The 14363-nt window shown below is 50.7% G+C and overlaps 1 protein-coding gene across 8 annotated transcripts in view; it reads right to left on the reverse strand.

The window, feature by feature from the left end:
* MACF1 (microtubule actin crosslinking factor 1) overlaps positions 1-14363 on the reverse strand; it is a 1825008-nt gene that overhangs the window by 1410473 nt on the left and 400172 nt on the right. The window lies entirely within an intron of this gene.

The following is a 14363-nucleotide window of genomic DNA, read 5'->3' on the forward strand; positions in this document are numbered from 1 at the left end:
CACCCATGAACCTTGTAAAGCACATCTTTCCCTGAACCAGTCTTTAGACAATCTCATCCACCCAACGTAAGCCACAGAACACATCACTGAGAATAGATCTCCGACCACCTGAAGGAGGTATCCAATCAAATATGGAATACAGACTCACGCCAATAGAAGAAACCAATCAGAAACACTGGCTCACATCAAGAAGGACTCCCTCAGAGAACACCAACTCCCATTAAGAAGGACCCAATCGGGAGCACCACCTCCCATCAAGAAGGACCCAATCGGGAACACCACCTCCCATCAAGAAGGACCCAATCGGGAACACCAACTCCCATCAAGAAGGACCCAATCGGGAACACCAACTCCCATCAAGAAGGACCCAATCGGGAACACCAACTCCCATCAAGAAGGACCCAATCGGGAACACCAACTCCCATCAAGAAGGACCCAATCGGGAACACCGACTCCCATCAAGAAGGACCCAATCGGGAACACCAACTCCCATCAAGAAGGACCCAATCGGGAACACCAACTCCCATCAAGAAGGACCCAATCAGGAACACCAACACCAACTAGCATTAAGAAGGACTTCCTCAGGAACACCAACCCCCATCAGAAAGCCTGTTATAACACCTCACCCTCGGATAGGTTTCAACACTGACTCACTTCAAAATGGTCCAATCAGAAACACAGACTTGCATTAATCAGGAAAACAGACTTTCATGAAGAAGGACCCAATTGGGAATACGGAATCGCATCAAGAGCTTTCCAGTTGGGAACACTGACCCGCATCAAGGAGGACTCAATCTGAAAACCAAATCATGTCAGAGGACCCGATCTGGATCACTGACATCAAGGAGGACACGGGCCACATCACAGACTCGGCCTGAAGAAGTCAGTCCAGGTAAACAACCAAAAGAGCAGCTTGACATCAAAACACAGACTTGATTGGGAACGTTCAGAAAAAACTCTAGGAGCAAAAAGATTTGGTTTGCACTTGAAATCGGACCTCAAAGACGACAAAAAAACTGAAAACTGTTGGAGAAGAATCCATGGCAAAATACCTCACCAGCTCTTCCATGGCCCCCTCTACCCCCTCTGTTATCACTGCTCTTCAGACCCCTCCTAAGAGCACAGCTCAAGCAGAACATGACCGTCTACCTTATCCAGGGCAAAACGTCACTGCCCACAGAACAAGAAGCCCAGTGGCTCTCGCTCTAGGACACACTGCAAAACATGCACGGGAAAAAAGTGTACAGCGTCAAGGTTCTTATGAGACTAGAGTTTACACCCGCCAGAGAACACACTTCATCTCAGGCTGATTCACACCCATCTATAAGACTTCTTTACCCAAGCATGCATCAAAGAGACATTCGGCAGACATTCAGTAGCTATCTCACCCTCAGATATGCTTCAGAAAGCCTGTTATAATACCTCACCCTCAGATAGGTTTCTAGAAAAAGAATAATAACGCATCTTGGGTGAGGCCTCTAGAAGACTACGCTATAATGTCACTCTCAGCTAGGATTCAAGAAGACAGCATTTCACCCTCGGCTAAACTTCAAGAACAATACAATAATCACTCACCCTTGGCTAGCCTTCAAGACATCTGCAATAATCACTCGCCCTTGGCTAGGCTTCAAGACATCTGCAATAATCACTCGCCCTTGGCTAGGCTTCAAGACATCTGCAATAATCACTCGCCCTTGGCTAGGCTTCAAGACATCTGCAATAATCACTCGCCCTTGGCTAGGCTTCAAGACATCTGCAATAATCACTCGCCCTTGGCTAGGCTTCAAGACATCTGCAATAATCACTCGCCCTTGGCTAGGCTTCAAGACATCTGCAATAATCACTCGCCCTTGGCTAGGCTTCAAGACATCTGCGATAATCACTCGCCCTTGGCTAGGCTTCAAGACATCTGCAATAATCACTCACCCTTGGCTAGGCTTCAAGACATCTGCAATAATCACTCGCCCATGGCTAGGCTTCAAGACATCTGCAATAATCACTCGCCCTTGGCTAGGCTTCAAGACATCTGCAATAATCACTCGCCCATGGCTAGGCTTCAAGACATCGGCAATAATCACTCGCCCTTGGCTAGGCTTCAAGACATCTGCAATAATCACTCGCCCTTGGCTAGGCTTCAAGACATCTGCAATAATCACTCGCCCTTGGCTAGGCTTCAAGACATCTGCAATAATCACTCGCCCTTGGCTAGGCTTCAAGACATCTGCAATAATCACTCACCCTTGGCTAGGCTTCAAGACATCTGCAATAATCACTCACCCTTGGCTAGGCTTCAAGACATCTGCAATAATCACTCGCCCTTGGCTAGGCTTCTGGAAGTCCACAATATTATCTCACACTTGTCTACACTTCAAGAAGAGTACAATGATATATCTTCTTCAGCCGGGCTTCAAAATGGCTGCAATAGTATCCCACCAGTGGCTAGGTTTCAATGGCTGCAATAGTATCCCACCAGTGGCTAGGTTTCAATTTCTGCAATAGTATCCCACCAGTGGCTAGGTTTCAATGTCTGCAATAGTATCCCACAGTGGCTAGGTTTCAATGGCTGCAATAGTATCCCACCAGTGGCTAGGTTTCAATGGCTGCAATAGTATCCCACCAGTGGCTAGGTTTCAATGGCTGCAATAGTATCGCACCAGTGGCTAGGTTTCAATGGCTGCAATAGTATCGCACCAGTGGCTAGGTTTCAATGGCTGCAATAGTATCCCACCAGTGGCTAGGTTTCAATGGCTGCAATAGTATCCCACCAGTGGCTAGGTTTCAATGGCTGCAATAGTATCGCACCAGTGGCTAGGTTTCAATGGCTGCAATAGTATCCCACCAGTGGCTAGGTTTCAATGGCTGCAATAGTATCGCACCAGTGGCTAGGTTTCAATGGCTGCAATAGTATCGCACCAGTGGCTAGGTTTCAATGGCTGCAATAGTATCCCACAGTGGCTAGGTTTCAATGGCTGCAATAACTCCTCACCCTCAGCTAAGATTCAAGAAGTCTGTAATAATAGCTCACCATTGGCTAGTCTTCAAGAAGGATGGACTATCATCTCAACACCAGGTAGGCTCCCAGAAAACTGATGCTATCTCTGCTTCAGGCAGGCTGTACCAATATCTCACAATTGGCTAGTCTTTGAGAAGGATGGACTATCATCTCAACACCAGGTAGGCTCCAAGAAAACTGATGCTATCTCTGCTTCAGGCAGGCTGTACCAATATCTCACAATTGGCTAGTCTTTGAGAAGGATGGACTATCATCTCAACACCAGGTAGGCTCCCAGAAAACTGATGCTATCTCTGCTTCAGACAGGCTGTACCAATATCTCACAATTGGCTAGTCTTTGAGAAGGATGGACTATCATCTCAACACCAGGTAGGCTCCAAGAAAACTGATGATATCTCTGCTTCAGGCAGGCTGTACCAATATCTCACAATTGTCTAGTCTTTGAGAAGGATGGACTATCATCTCAACACCAGGTAGGCTCCCAGAAAACTGATGCTATCTCTGCTTCAGGCAGGCTGTACCAATATCTCACCATTGGCTAGGCTGCAGCCAGACCTCAACAAAAGCTCGCCCTATTAATGACTTGCGACACATTCTGACACTACAATACAATCTCCGCTGGTATTTCATCATAGACATGTCCACACTTCTTAAGCTCAGGCTTCTTTAAAAGCCATCTTTAGAAACATACACCTTGCAGCTCAGCAGAAGCTATGGGGCAGATCTCCATAGTTAAGACTTCAGCATGGCTACCTCTAGGTGCCAATGTACTCCTCTATCCCCCCCACAACCCCGCACAGGACGCAAGAAGCCATCCAGTCAACGTTGCCATCACTCATTGTCATGGTAACCTCCTTGAAGCCCAGGTTTGCCTACAGCCACCTGGGCGTCACTCATGCAGTCAGCATCCAGGCTCAGCGTGAGGTTAGAGTTCATAAACTGCGCAGCCTTGAAGCAGTGAACAGCCCACAGGTGTCCATCCTCATGCAGTGAACAGTCATCAAACCTCACAGTGCTCTGGTTACCAAGTTAATAGGCAAACCTAAGAATGTTAGGTGATCAACACTGGAGGCTGCGGAGTTCACACAGGAGGCAGCATACCCCATCCGGCTCTCCTCGGGTTGAAACAGATCCCACTGTGCAGGCTTCTGACACTCCTGCTGTGGACACAAGGCCTCTGTGCAGGATTCCTGTTCTCAGTATGGAGGGAGCGCACAGATGGACCCTCTTCACAAGCATGAGCAGACCTCAGTTGGGCACAGAGTGTGTCCCCTCCCCCCTCTCCCCAGCCTCCCAGGGGGGTGTCCATGCAAGGCAGGTGGATGTGAGACGCGTCACATAATCCAGTAGATGGGTCAATATGGAGGAGAAGAAGCCATGTTGGGGAGTCAGCGGCTCTAGGCTATCCGCCATCTAGAGCAGATATACGTGTGCGTGTATAATGGGGGCACGTGCTTCTGGGACTCGAAAGCTGACCCAAATCCTGGATTACCGCCCGCCTCACCATGCGGTGCACAGGACCTCAACCTACAACCAGATCATCATCCTCCTCCTCCTCTTCAGCCTCTTCGCAGCTCATGTGATGCCAGGAGGGCACCGGCGTCAGTGGCGCAATCTTCAGAGGGCAGGCCTCCTTGGGACAAAAGAGGGCACAACAGCATGTGCACAAATTAAACAGTTACTGGCATGAGGTGGAGCAGAACGAGAGACTGCACAGAGAAAAGGGAGGACGTCTTCATGCATAGAAGCAAAGAGTGCACATAAAGAGTGCAGTCAGAGCGACTGCAGCAGAGAAGTTTCCCAGAGAAGGCAACTAAGACTGCAGTGAAGAAAGGACAGAGAAGACCGTGCAAATAAAGGAGCGAGAGACTCCCCGAAGTGATCCAGACCGGGCTACATAGTGACAGATCAGAGGATCAGAGGTGTGGAGTGCTACGAGACGGCCAGGCTGGAGAGAGACAGATCCTCCCCAACAGGGCGAGGAAGGGGTTAAACTGTGCATTGAAAATGCTCATTCCCCATCAGAACAGCAGGCCCCTTGGCCAGACTAACACCCAATCATACATGTGTTGTCAACTTCCAACATGCGGCAAAAACCACACTTAACCCTATATCTGACAAAGGTTTGCACAGTTAAAGGACACGATTTCCGAAATGTAAAGGACAGGTGTGCGAGCCAAGCGTGAGTCTGATCTGTCTGACACTGCCACGTGAGTCTGATCTGTCTGACACTGCCAGCGTGTACTCTTTAGTAGCGTCTAATAATGGGGCGAGCATAGAGGACAGGTGTGCGAGCCAAGCCTGGATCTGACCTGTCTGGCATTGCCAGCGTGTACTCTTAGTAGCGTCTAATAATGGGGTGCGCATAGAGGACAGGTGTGCGAGCCAAGCGTGAGTCTGATCTGTCTGACACTGCCACGTGAGTCTGATCTGTCTGACACTGCCACGTGAGTCTGATCTGTCTGACACTGCCAGCGTGTACTCTTTAGTAGCGTCTAATAGTGGGGCGAGCATAGAGGACAGGTGTGCGAGCCAAGCCTGGATCTGACCTGTCTGGCATTGCCAGCGTGTACTCTTAGTAGCGTCTAATAATGGGGTGCGCATAGAGGACAGGTGTGCGAGCCAAGCGTGGGTCTGATCTGTCTGACACTGCCACGTGAGTCTGATCTGTCTGACACTGCCACGTGAGTCTGATCTGTCTGACACTGCCAGCGTGTACTCTTTAGTAGCGTCTAATAATGGGGCGAGCATAGAGGACAGGTGGGCGAGCCAAGCCTGGATCTGACCTGTCTGGCATTGCCAGCGTGTACTCTTAGTAGCGTCTAATAATGGGGTGCGCATAGAGGACAGGTGTGCGAGCCAAGCGTGAGTCTGATCTGTCTGACACTGCCACGTGAGTCTGATCTGTCTGACACTGCCACGTGAGTCTGATCTGTCTGACACTGCCAGCGTGTACTCTTTAGTAGCGTCTAATAATGGGGCGAGCATAGAGGACAGGTGTGCGAGCCAAGCCTGGATCTGACCTGTCTGGCATTGCCAGCGTGTACTCTTAGTAGCGTCTAATAATGGGGTGCGCATAGAGGACAGGTGTGCGAGCCAAGCGTGAGTCTGATCTGTCTGACACTGCCACGTGAGTCTGATCTGTCTGACACTGCCACGTGAGTCTGATCTGTCTGACACTGCCAGCGTGTACTCTTTAGTAGCGTCTAATAATGGGGCGAGCATAGAGGACAGGTGTGCGAGCCAAGCCTGGATCTGACCTGTCTGGCATTGCCAGCGTGTACTCTTAGTAGCGTCTAATAATGGGGTGCGCATAGAGGACAGGTGTGCGAGCCAAGCGTGAGTCTGATCTGTCTGACACTGCCACGTGAGTCTGATCTGTCTGACACTGCCACGTGAGTCTGATCTGTCTGACACTGCCAGCGTGTACTCTTTAGTAGCGTCTAATAATGGGGCGAGCATAGAGGACAGGTGGGCGAGCCAAGCCTGGATCTGACCTGTCTGGCATTGCCAGCGTGTACTCTTAGTAGCGTCTAATAATGGGGTGCGCATAGAGGACAGGTGTGCGAGCCAAGCGTGAGTCTGATCTGTCTGACACTGCCACGTGAGTCTGATCTGTCTGACACTGCCACGTGAGTCTGATCTGTCTGACACTGCCAGCGTGTACTCTTTAGTAGCGTCTAATAATGGGGCGAGCATAGAGGACAGGTGTGCGAGCCAAGCCTGGATCTGACCTGTCTGGCATTGCCAGCGTGTACTCTTAGTAGCGTCTAATAATGGGGTGCGCATAGAGGACAGGTGTGCGAGCCAAGCGTGAGTCTGATCTGTCTGACACTGCCACGTGAGTCTGATCTGTCTGACACTGCCACGTGAGTCTGATCTGTCTGACACTGCCAGCGTGTACTCTTTAGTAGCGTCTAATAATGGGGCGAGCATAGAGGACAGGTGTGCGAGCCAAGCCTGGATCTGACCTGTCTGGCATTGCCAGCGTGTACTCTTAGTAGCGTCTAATAATGGGGTGCGCATAGAGGACAGGTGTGCGAGCCAAGCGTGAGTCTGATCTGTCTGACACTGCCACGTGAGTCTGATCTGTCTGACACTGCCACGTGAGTCTGATCTGTCTGACACTGCCAGCGTGTACTCTTTAGTAGCGTCTAATAATGGGGTGCGCATAGAGGACAGGTGTGCGAGCCAAGCGTAAGTCTGATCTGTCTGACACTGCCAGCGTGTACTCTTTAGTATTGTCTAATAATGGGGTGGTGGTCTAGCGCTGATTTGTCAATCAGCATTTGCCTGTTCAGTGCCATCACTATCTCATGGCATTAGAATGGAGGCTATGCTCATTTGTGTGTCCATTGTTGGCTTGCTTCGGATTTCTCTTTTGTCACAGCCTTCCTAGAATTGGCAGCGGATTTGAAATCCCATTCCTCCGATTTTGAGTATAGCTGGAAATGTTAGCGCGTGTCAGCGGGCTGCCCGTCTTACTTTGGCTTCCTCAGTTGGTCACTGAACCTACTCCTTATCTTGGAAACACGATTGATCTTATTTTCGCTCCTACCACTGTTTCCATTCTTGCAGGTTTTGTGGACTAACCACTTAATTATACCCTTTATAGTGTTAATTCACCCTTCCCCTACTGTTGCTCCTCTCCCCTGCCCCCCACACCCACTCCCACCTCAGAAGGGACACTTTTGATGCCTTGAATATTTCTGCCCCAATGACAGTGGCCTGCGCTTTGTCAACTACTATAGATCTGGCTGTGCTTCCACAGCTGATTGTCTGGCACCGCTGGAGTCTCCTCCTCGGCCCAGCTCTCGCTCTTCAGAGCCTTGGTTTACCCCTCAGTTGGCCGAATTAAGGCTTCATTGCAGGCAGTGAGAGTGGAAATGGTGAGTAGCTTCAGGGACATCAATTTACCAAAATGCCAGCGGTAACGGAAAGGCATCACACACTGGATGACATTGCATGAAGTGATGTTGCATGACCTTTGACCTGGATGCTATCAGTTCCTATTTAACCCTGGTGACATCACCAGAAGTGGCTTGCGGGCGTGAATAAAAGAAAGTACATACATGTAAAATCTTTAAAATACCAGAGGTACTAAAGCAGACAAGAATATTTTAGACAAGAAAACGCATTTTAACAAGGGTGCTTCCTTCATATGCCATGGATGGGGTCATGACAGGGTTGGGCCCAATAGAATCAGCACAGGCACAGGCACTGCCATAGATATGCCACTTCAGCATTGCATGGCCAGTTACAGCGAAAAGCCAGGTCTGTGTAAGTAGCTTTGGGTGCTGCAAGAACGCTCTCCCGCATGGAGGCCTACTCTGTATACGTAGCTTTGGGTGCTGCAAGTACGCTCTCCCGCATGGAGGCCTACTCACTATACGTAGCTTTGGGTGCTGCAAGAACGCTCTCCCGCATGGAGGCCTACTCTGTATACGTAGCTTTGGGTGCTGCAAGAACGCTCTTCCGCATGGAGGCCTACTCTGTATACGTAGCTTTGGGTGCTGCAAGTACGCTCTCCCGCATGGAGGCCTACTCACTATACGTAGCTTTGGGTGCTGCAAGAACGCTCTCCCGCATGGAGGCCTACTCTGTATAAGGAGCTTAGGGCGCTGCAAGAACGCTCTCCCGCATGGAGGCCTACTCTGTATAAGTAGCTTAGGGCGCTGCAAGAACGCTCTCCCGCATGGAGGCCTACTCTGTATACGTAGCTTTGGGTGCTGCAAGAACGCTCTCCCGCATGGAGGCCTACTCTGTATAAGGAGCTTAGGGCGCTGCAAGAACGCTCTCCCGCATGGAGGCCTACTCTGTATAAGGAGCTTAGGGCGCTGCAAGAACGCTCTCCCGCATGGAGGCCTACTCTGTATAAGTAGCTTAGGGCGCTGCAAGAACGCTCTCCCGCATGGAGGCCTACTCTGTATACGTAGCTTTGGGCTCTGCAAGAACGCTCTCCCGCATGGAGGCCTACTCTGTATACATAGCTTTGGGTGCTGCAAGAACGCTCTCCCGCAAGGAGGCCTACTCTGTATAAGTAGCTTAGGGCGCTGCAAGAACGCTCTCCCGCATGGAGGCCTACTCTGTATACGTAGCTTTGGGCGCTGCAAGAACGCTCTCCCGCATGGAGGCCTACTCTGTATACATAGCTTTGGGTGCTGCAAGAACGCTCTCCCGCAAGGAGGCCTACTCTGTATACGTAGCTTTGGGCGCTGCAAGAACGCTCTCCCGCATGGAGGCCTACTCTGTATACGTAGCTTTGGGCGCTGCAAGAACGCTCTCCCGCATGGAGGCCTACTCTGTATACATAGCTTTGGGCGCTGCAAGAACCCTCTCCCGCATTGAGGCCTATTCTGTATAAGGAGCTTTGGGTGCTGCAAGAACCCTCCCCCGCATGGAGGCCTACTCTGTGTATGTAGCTTTGGGCACTGCACAAACCCTCTCCCGCGAGGTGCCCTACTCTGTATGAGTAGTTTTGGGTGCTGCAAGAACCCTCCCCCGCGAGGTGGCCTACTCTGTATAAGTAGCTTTGGGTGCTGCAAAAACCCTCTCCCATGAGGTGGCCTACTCTGTACAAGTAGCTTTGGGTGCTGCAAAAACCCTCTCTGCATCATGGAGGCCTACTCTGTATAAGGAGCTTTGGGTGCTGCAAGAACCCTCTCCCGCATGGAGGCCTCCTCTGTTCAAGTAGCTTTGGGCGCTGCAGAAACCCTCTCCCGCATGGAGGCCTACTCTGTATAAGGAGCTTAGGGCGCTGCAAGAACGCTCTCCCGCATGGAGGCCTACTCTGTATAAGGAGCTTAGGGCGCTGCAAGAACGCTCTCCCGCATGGAGGCCTACTCTGTATAAGTAGCTTAGGGCGCTGCAAGAACGCTCTCCCGCATGGAGGCCTACTCTGTATACGTAGCTTTGGGCTCTGCAAGAACGCTCTCCCGCATGGAGGCCTACTCTGTATACATAGCTTTGGGTGCTGCAAGAACGCTCTCCCGCAAGGAGGCCTACTCTGTATAAGTAGCTTAGGGCGCTGCAAGAACGCTCTCCCGCATGGAGGCCTACTCTGTATACGTAGCTTTGGGCGCTGCAAGAACGCTCTCCCGCATGGAGGCCTACTCTGTATACATAGCTTTGGGTGCTGCAAGAACGCTCTCCCGCAAGGAGGCCTACTCTGTATACGTAGCTTTGGGCGCTGCAAGAACGCTCTCCCGCATGGAGGCCTACTCTGTATACGTAGCTTTGGGCGCTGCAAGAACGCTCTCCCGCATGGAGGCCTACTCTGTATACATAGCTTTGGGCGCTGCAAGAACCCTCTCCCGCATTGAGGCCTATTCTGTATAAGGAGCTTTGGGTGCTGCAAGAACCCTCCCCCGCATGGAGGCCTACTCTGTGTATGTAGCTTTGGGCACTGCACAAACCCTCTCCCGCGAGGTGCCCTACTCTGTATGAGTAGTTTTGGGTGCTGCAAGAACCCTCCCCCGCGAGGTGGCCTACTCTGTATAAGTAGCTTTGGGTGCTGCAAAAACCCTCTCCCATGAGGTGGCCTACTCTGTACAAGTAGCTTTGGGTGCTGCAAAAACCCTCTCTGCATCATGGAGGCCTACTCTGTATAAGGAGCTTTGGGTGCTGCAAGAACCCTCTCCCGCATGGAGGCCTCCTCTGTTCAAGTAGCTTTGGGCGCTGCAGAAACCCTCTCCCGCATGGAGGCCTACTCTGTATAAGTAGCTTTGGGCGCTGCAGAAACCCCCTCCGTATAAGTAGCTTTGGGCGCTGCAGAAACCCCCTCCGTATAAGTAGCTTTGGGTGCTGCAGAAACCCTCTCTCACAGAGGCCTCCTCTGTATAAGGAGCTTTGGGCGCTGCAAGAACCCTCTCACGCATGGAGGCCTACTCTGTATAAGTAGCTTTGGGCGCTGCAGAAACCCTCTCCGTATAAGTATCTTTGGGCGCTGCAGAAACCCTCTCCGTATAAGTAGCTTTGGGCGCTGCAGAAACCGTCTCCCGCATGGAGGCCTACTCTGTGTAAGGAGCTTTGGGCCAAGGGTGAGAAATTGTGCAGCCAAGACTTTACCTTTGGACATTTATCTCCATATAAAATATCCCGGAAGTAATTGCCCGCACCACTTAGGCGTCATTGGAACACTCGAGCCATCAGTTAACTAAGAAAAAATCATTTAACATTTTTCTCAATAGCTTCCCTTAAAACCCTGCCTTGAAAAGTCCAAACATGAAATGGCGAGTATTGCACGGCTTATGCACGGCCATGCTTGGGCCATGTTTGAGCATCTTTTAGCCCAATGACCGCTCAATCCATCACAGTCGAAAACAGCTGCTTGAGGTTTGCCTCCTGTGCTGCACAGAAGTCAATAGTCGCCACCCAGAGAAGCAGGAGGATTTGTGGGATAAATACAGAAATGAAACCTTGAAGTCTCAGAAGAGATTTTAGATTATGTTAAAGGTACTCATAAATTGGCCCCAGGCGCTCTGGCGGATCTGCAAATGAGAAGGTGGGATGGGTTAGTAGGGTGAAGAGGGAGTAGGATAGGGAGAGGAGTGGTGTTCTGTTGGCAGCTTCAACTCAGTATACACCAGGTGCTGAGCTTTGGAGCGAGTATTGGGTCGGTGTCAGTCCGCTTGTGCTGTCGGTGCGGCTGCAGCACTGGTTAGTGGGTTATATGACATTTAACATGCTAACATTCACAGTTCTGTCTCAGTGTAGCACTTGCTGACCTACGTGTGGCCCTCGCCAGCTTTCGCAAGCGTCATATTTCTGCCCTAAACCCTAGAAGGCAGAAGCGGACACTGTACCATGCACGGTAACAATTCAGCAAACCTCTCACCAAACAGGACCAAGGCGCTCCCAGGAAACCCACTCCTGCCGTGGACCCTCCGAGGTGGCCTCGCATGTGTCAAGTGGCCACTAAACTAACTCCCGTGGACCCTTCAGACAAAAAATATCCAGGAGAGCTTTGAAGAACCAGAGCCGCGTGTATCGAGGCATAGAAACATCCAGCCCATGTGCCCTCCATGTGCCCCCCCCCCCCCCATTTGCCCCACCATGTCTCCCCAGTCCTGAGCAGGTTTGGAAGCTCATCAACCTTTCAAACAAACCCTCAGCTAAAGATTCGTAATAATAGTGTTGCCAACATGTACATCCATGCTCTTGTAATCTTCCTGAGACAGCAACGCTCAGAACATGCACCAAAGCCCACTTTCCTCATGGTTTCAGGGTCTCCCCGAGGACACTGGCACTTCTCCGACCTCTCATCCGCTACGTTGTCTAGTTTCACAACTCGTTTTTCCACCGTTATCTCCAGTCCTGTAGCTCAAGAAAGCTGAAAGGCAGGCCTGAAAGCATGGGTGCACAGCCCTGCGCTCTCAGGAGTGCTTATGAGGGTGTAGTTACGTGCGCACTAAGCCCTGGGGTAGCAAGGCGCTGTTACATGACCAATTTACACCACCCCCTTGCCTTAAACAGGGTTATTTGTGTCCTTACCACAAACAATTACAGAGTGGTACATTTCATTGCGGACAGATCACCGATTTTATCATTAGGGAGGGCCATCCCAACCCGATCACATTTTAACCCCTTACCCCATGACGCTTTTTTAATTTTATTAATGTTTGCAGTGTGTTTTGGTGTTTGTGTCCGCTCTGAAATGTACCACTCTGCTTTGTGTGCAATAAAATGACTGGGTGCCTTAAACAGGCCAACGCGCATACTGCTTGTGTGGACCCTTTAGTTTGGCAATACTTAGGACCGGTCTGATTGGCTGGCCACCAAAACCTTAGTTTGTGTGTCCCTATGTAGGATTAGCTTATCATTATAATTCTTCTTTTATAACATTGGTTTCTGAGGGTGGGATTGGGATTCGAACCTGTGTTGCGCTGCATTGTCTTGCTTCCAAGACGAGTGCATTGCCCCCCTGAGCTATCCCCCCTTGCATAGGCCAGCCAAGGAGGTATACCCAGGCGAGGCCACGCATGATTTCTGCAGGGATTTTGATAGGTTGCTTACCGGCCTGCTGGAGGATTTTAGCCACAAAGCTGCAGCGGCCTTCGGACCAGCTCTGGTCCTACTGGTTGGGTCCTCTATCCGTCTCCCTTGTGCTTCGTTTTGGGCTGCTGAACCGCCTTCATACTGGATGGGCTGTGACTCTGTGCAGGGGCCCTTGGTCATGCACCGCGGGGTAAGAAGGGGCCATTATTCAGAGGGGATATGGGACGCCACTACCCCGGATCTGCTATCCATCTAGACCATCCAGGGTCGCCTCCCCCATCGTTTCTCCTGGAGGGCTGCCTCTCTCTGTCCTACAAGTCTGAATCTACCTGGTCAGGTTCATCCATCTTCCTGGAGCCATTCTTGCTGTTTTCACTCCTTGCGGTTAGGTCCTACTACTGAGAAGGCCGAGGGGTTGCTGTAAAGCCCTGCAAGACCCTTTACTCACTGGGGTGCTTGGCATAGCTGAACCGTCTTCTGGAGAACAGCCACTATGAGTGTTTACCTCTGGATCCTGGGTTATTCAAGATCCTTTGCTCACTGGGGTGCTTGGCATAGCTGAGCCGTCTTCTGGAGAACCGCCACTGTGAGTGTTTACCTCTGGATCCTGGGTTATTCACGAACCTTTACTTACTGGGGTGCTTGGCATAGCTGAGCCGTCTTCTGGAGAACCGCCACTGTGAGTGTTTACCTCTGGATCCTAGGTTATTCACCATCCTTTACTCACTGGGGTGCTTGGCATAGCTGAGCCGTCTTCTGGAGAACCGCCACTGAGTGTTTACCTCTGGATCCTGGGTTATTCACGATCCTTTACTCACTGGGGTGCTTGGCATAGCTGAGCCGTCTTCTGGAGAACCGCCACTGAGTGTTTACCTCTGGATCCTGGGTTATTCAAGATCCTTTACTCACTGGGGTGATTCGCATATTTGTTTGTTTGTTTATATCGCGCCGTAAACTCGCAAGCATTGGGGCGCCTACATGAAGACGAAGGGCAAATACAGACATAGTATCGTAAGAGCCTTTGACTGGTTCAGGAGATCATTATCTGAAAAGATGGGTTTTAAGTTTTTTACGGAAGATGGTATATTTCTGTTCCAGCCTCACCTGTAATGGAAGATTATTCCATTTAGTGGCGGCTTTGATGTGGAAAGCTTTACCCAGTCCATTTGCTTTCTTGCACCTTGCTACCTCTATTTGGCCTTTTGAATCTGAACTAAGCGCGCGACCCGGCTTGTAGGCGACCAGTTTTCCTTTAAGGTAGATTGGGGCTTTCCCGTGTAGGCACCTATGTGTCAGAGTCAAGGCCTTAAATTGGATTCTATCCTCCGCGGATAACCAGTGCAAGTTTCTTCTA

Source organism: Ambystoma mexicanum, chromosome 11 (assembly GCF_040938575.1).
Source record: "Ambystoma mexicanum isolate Mex_15411 chromosome 11, UKY_AmexF1_1, whole genome shotgun sequence".
Taxonomy (NCBI): Eukaryota; Metazoa; Chordata; class Amphibia; order Caudata; family Ambystomatidae; genus Ambystoma; species Ambystoma mexicanum.